The sequence below is a fragment of the Musa acuminata genome, unplaced genomic scaffold, assembly GCF_036884655.1.
Source record: "Musa acuminata AAA Group cultivar baxijiao unplaced genomic scaffold, Cavendish_Baxijiao_AAA HiC_scaffold_707, whole genome shotgun sequence".
NCBI classification, from domain to species: domain Eukaryota; kingdom Viridiplantae; phylum Streptophyta; class Magnoliopsida; order Zingiberales; family Musaceae; genus Musa; species Musa acuminata.
The window spans coordinates 1-5,000 of record NW_027020940.1 but is presented as its reverse complement, the minus strand read 5'-3'; positions in this window follow the sequence as shown (position 1 = coordinate 5,000).

Genomic DNA, 5,000 nt, shown 5'->3' with positions numbered 1-5,000 from the left:
GGATGGGGCTTTCGTATAGCAGGGACGGTGCTGCCTCACGCTTCGCTCGCTGTTCGCCGCTCGCCGCTCGCTCGCGCAGCCAAAAATGACCAGTTTTGGCCCGTTTTTGGGCTGTTTTGGCCTGTTTATGGTCCGTTCTTGCGTGGTGCGGTGACCGTCGTGAGCGGAGCAAAACGTCAGCCATCTCAGCACCCTGGAACCCCCCGGGTGGCACAGGGCTGGATGGGGCTTTCGTATATAGCAGGGACGGTGCTGCCTCTCGCTTCGCTCGCTGTCCGCCGCTCGCCGCTCGCTCGCGCAGCCAAAAATGGCCAGTTTTGGCCCGTTTTTGGGCCGTTTTAGCCAGTTTTTGGCCTGTTCTTGCATTGCGCGGTGACCGTCGAGAGCGGAGCAAAACGTCAGCCATCTCAGCACCCTGGAACCCCCCGGGTGGCACAGGGCTGGATGGGGCTTTCGTATAGCAGGGACGGTGCTGCCTCTCGCTTCGCTCGCTGTCCGCCGCTCGCCGCTCGCTCGTGCAGCCAAAAATGGCCAGTTTTGGCCCGTTTTTGGGCCGTTTTGGCCAGTTTTTGGCCTGTTCTTGCATTGCGCGGTGACCGTCGAGAGCGGAGCAAAACGTCAGCCATCTCAGCACCCTGGAACCCCCCGGGTGGCACAGGGCTGGATGGGGCTTTCGTATAGCAGGGACGGTGCTGCCTCTCGCTTCGCTCGCTGTCCGCCGCTCGCCGCTCGCTCGTGCAGCCAAAAATGGCCAGTTTTGGCCCGTTTTTGGGCCGTTTTGGCCAGTTTTTGGCCTGTTCTTGCATTGCGCGGTGACCGTCGAGAGCGGAGCAAAACGTCAGCCATCTCAGCACCCTGGAACCCCCCGGGTGGCACAGGGCTGGATGGGGCTTTCGTATAGCAGGGACGGTGCTGCCTCTCGCTTCGCTCGCTGTCCGCCGCTCGCCGCTCGCTCGTGCAGCCAAAAATGGCCAGTTTTGGCCCGTTTTTGGGCCGTTTTGGCCAGTTTTTGGCCTGTTCTTGCATTGCGCGGTGACCGTCGAGAGCGGAGCAAAACGTCAGCCATCTCAGCACCCTGGAACCCCCCGGGTGGCACAGGGCTGGATGGGGCTTTCGTATAGCAGGGACGGTGCTGCCTCTCGCTTCGCTCGCTGTCCGCCGCTCGCCGCTCGCTCGTGCAGCCAAAAATGGCCAGTTTTGGCCCGTTTTTGGGCCGTTTTGGCCAGTTTTTGGCCTGTTCTTGCATTGCGCGGTGACCGTCGAGAGCGGAGCAAAACGTCAGCCATCTCAGCACCCTGGAACCCCCCGGGTGGCACAGGGCTGGATGGGGCTTTCGTATAGCAGGGACGGTGCTGCCTCTCGCTTCGCTCGCTGTCCGCCGCTCGCCGCTCGCTCGTGCAGCCAAAAATGGCCAGTTTTGGCCCGTTTTTGGGCCGTTTTGGCCAGTTTTTGGCCTGTTCTTGCATTGCGCGGTGACCGTCGAGAGCGGAGCAAAACGTCAGCCATCTCAGCACCCTGGAACCCCCCGGGTGGCACAGGGCTGGATGGGGCTTTCGTATAGCAGGGACGGTGCTGCCTCTCGCTTCGCTCGCTGTCCGCCGCTCGCCGCTCGCTCGTGCAGCCAAAAATGGCCAGTTTTGGCCCGTTTTTGGGCCGTTTTGGCCAGTTTTTGGCCTGTTCTTGCATTGCGCGGTGACCGTCGAGAGCGGAGCAAAACGTCAGCCATCTCAGCACCCTGGAACCCCCCGGGTGGCACAGGGCTGGATGGGGCTTTCGTATAGCAGGGACGGTGCTGCCTCTCGCTTCGCTCGCTGTCCGCCGCTCGCCGCTCGCTCGTGCAGCCAAAAATGGCCAGTTTTGGCCCGTTTTTGGGCCGTTTTGGCCAGTTTTTGGCCTGTTCTTGCATTGCGCGGTGACCGTCGAGAGCGGAGCAAAACGTCAGCCATCTCAGCACCCTGGAACCCCCCGGGTGGCACAGGGCTGGATGGGGCTTTCGTATAGCAGGGACGGTGCTGCCTCTCGCTTCGCTCGCTGTCCGCCGCTCGCCGCTCGCTCGTGCAGCCAAAAATGGCCAGTTTTGGCCCGTTTTTGGGCCGTTTTGGCCAGTTTTTGGCCTGTTCTTGCATTGCGCGGTGACCGTCGAGAGCGGAGCAAAACGTCAGCCATCTCAGCACCCTGGAACCCCCCGGGTGGCACAGGGCTGGATGGGGCTTTCGTATAGCAGGGACGGTGCTGCCTCTCGCTTCGCTCGCTGTCCGCCGCTCGCCGCTCGCTCGTGCAGCCAAAAATGGCCAGTTTTGGCCCGTTTTTGGGCCGTTTTGGCCAGTTTTTGGCCTGTTCTTGCATTGCGCGGTGACCGTCGAGAGCGGAGCAAAACGTCAGCCATCTCAGCACCCTGGAACCCCCCGGGTGGCACAGGGCTGGATGGGGCTTTCGTATAGCAGGGACGGTGCTGCCTCTCGCTTCGCTCGCTGTCCGCCGCTCGCCGCTCGCTCGTGCAGCCAAAAATGGCCAGTTTTGGCCCGTTTTTGGGCCGTTTTGGCCAGTTTTTGGCCTGTTCTTGCATTGCGCGGTGACCGTCGAGAGCGGAGCAAAACGTCAGCCATCTCAGCACCCTGGAACCCCCCGGGTGGCACAGGGCTGGATGGGGCTTTCGTATAGCAGGGACGGTGCTGCCTCTCGCTTCGCTCGCTGTCCGCCGCTCGCCGCTCGCTCGTGCAGCCAAAAATGGCCAGTTTTGGCCCGTTTTTGGGCCGTTTTGGCCAGTTTTTGGCCTGTTCTTGCATTGCGCGGTGACCGTCGAGAGCGGAGCAAAACGTCAGCCATCTCAGCACCCTGGAACCCCCCGGGTGGCACAGGGCTGGATGGGGCTTTCGTATAGCAGGGACGGTGCTGCCTCTCGCTTCGCTCGCTGTCCGCCGCTCGCCGCTCGCTCGTGCAGCCAAAAATGGCCAGTTTTGGCCCGTTTTTGGGCCGTTTTGGCCAGTTTTTGGCCTGTTCTTGCATTGCGCGGTGACCGTCGAGAGCGGAGCAAAACGTCAGCCATCTCAGCACCCTGGAACCCCCCGGGTGGCACAGGGCTGGATGGGGCTTTCGTATAGCAGGGACGGTGCTGCCTCTCGCTTCGCTCGCTGTCCGCCGCTCGCCGCTCGCTCGTGCAGCCAAAAATGGCCAGTTTTGGCCCGTTTTTGGGCCGTTTTGGCCAGTTTTTGGCCTGTTCTTGCATTGCGCGGTGACCGTCGAGAGCGGAGCAAAACGTCAGCCATCTCAGCACCCTGGAACCCCCCGGGTGGCACAGGGCTGGATGGGGCTTTCGTATAGCAGGGACGGTGCTGCCTCTCGCTTCGCTCGCTGTCCGCCGCTCGCCGCTCGCTCGTGCAGCCAAAAATGGCCAGTTTTGGCCCGTTTTTGGGCCGTTTTGGCCAGTTTTTGGCCTGTTCTTGCATTGCGCGGTGACCGTCGAGAGCGGAGCAAAACGTCAGCCATCTCAGCACCCTGGAACCCCCCGGGTGGCACAGGGCTGGATGGGGCTTTCGTATAGCAGGGACGGTGCTGCCTCTCGCTTCGCTCGCTGTCCGCCGCTCGCCGCTCGCTCGTGCAGCCAAAAATGGCCAGTTTTGGCCCGTTTTTGGGCCGTTTTGGCCAGTTTTTGGCCTGTTCTTGCATTGCGCGGTGACCGTCGAGAGCGGAGCAAAACGTCAGCCATCTCAGCACCCTGGAACCCCCCGGGTGGCACAGGGCTGGATGGGGCTTTCGTATAGCAGGGACGGTGCTGCCTCTCGCTTCGCTCGCTGTCCGCCGCTCGCCGCTCGCTCGTGCAGCCAAAAATGGCCAGTTTTGGCCCGTTTTTGGGCCGTTTTGGCCAGTTTTTGGCCTGTTCTTGCATTGCGCGGTGACCGTCGAGAGCGGAGCAAAACGTCAGCCATCTCAGCACCCTGGAACCCCCCGGGTGGCACAGGGCTGGATGGGGCTTTCGTATAGCAGGGACGGTGCTGCCTCTCGCTTCGCTCGCTGTCCGCCGCTCGCCGCTCGCTCGTGCAGCCAAAAATGGCCAGTTTTGGCCCGTTTTTGGGCCGTTTTGGCCAGTTTTTGGCCTGTTCTTGCATTGCGCGGTGACCGTCGAGAGCGGAGCAAAACGTCAGCCATCTCAGCACCCTGGAACCCCCCGGGTGGCACAGGGCTGGATGGGGCTTTCGTATAGCAGGGACGGTGCTGCCTCTCGCTTCGCTCGCTGTCCGCCGCTCGCCGCTCGCTCGTGCAGCCAAAAATGGCCAGTTTTGGCCCGTTTTTGGGCCGTTTTGGCCAGTTTTTGGCCTGTTCTTGCATTGCGCGGTGACCGTCGAGAGCGGAGCAAAACGTCAGCCATCTCAGCACCCTGGAACCCCCCGGGTGGCACAGGGCTGGATGGGGCTTTCGTATAGCAGGGACGGTGCTGCCTCTCGCTTCGCTCGCTGTCCGCCGCTCGCCGCTCGCTCGTGCAGCCAAAAATGGCCAGTTTTGGCCCGTTTTTGGGCCGTTTTGGCCAGTTTTTGGCCTGTTCTTGCATTGCGCGGTGACCGTCGAGAGCGGAGCAAAACGTCAGCCATCTCAGCACCCTGGAACCCCCCGGGTGGCACAGGGCTGGATGGGGCTTTCGTATAGCAGGGACGGTGCTGCCTCTCGCTTCGCTCGCTGTCCGCCGCTCGCCGCTCGCTCGTGCAGCCAAAAATGGCCAGTTTTGGCCCGTTTTTGGGCCGTTTTGGCCAGTTTTTGGCCTGTTCTTGCATTGCGCGGTGACCGTCGAGAGCGGAGCAAAACGTCAGCCATCTCAGCACCCTGGAACCCCCCGGGTGGCACAGGGCTGGATGGGGCTTTCGTATAGCAGGGACGGTGCTGCCTCTCGCTTCGCTCGCTGTCCGCCGCTCGCCGCTCGCTCGCGCAGCCAAAAATGGCCAGTTTTGGCCCGTTTCTTGGGCCGTTTTGGCCAGTTTTTGGCCTGTTCTTGCATTGCGCGGTGACCG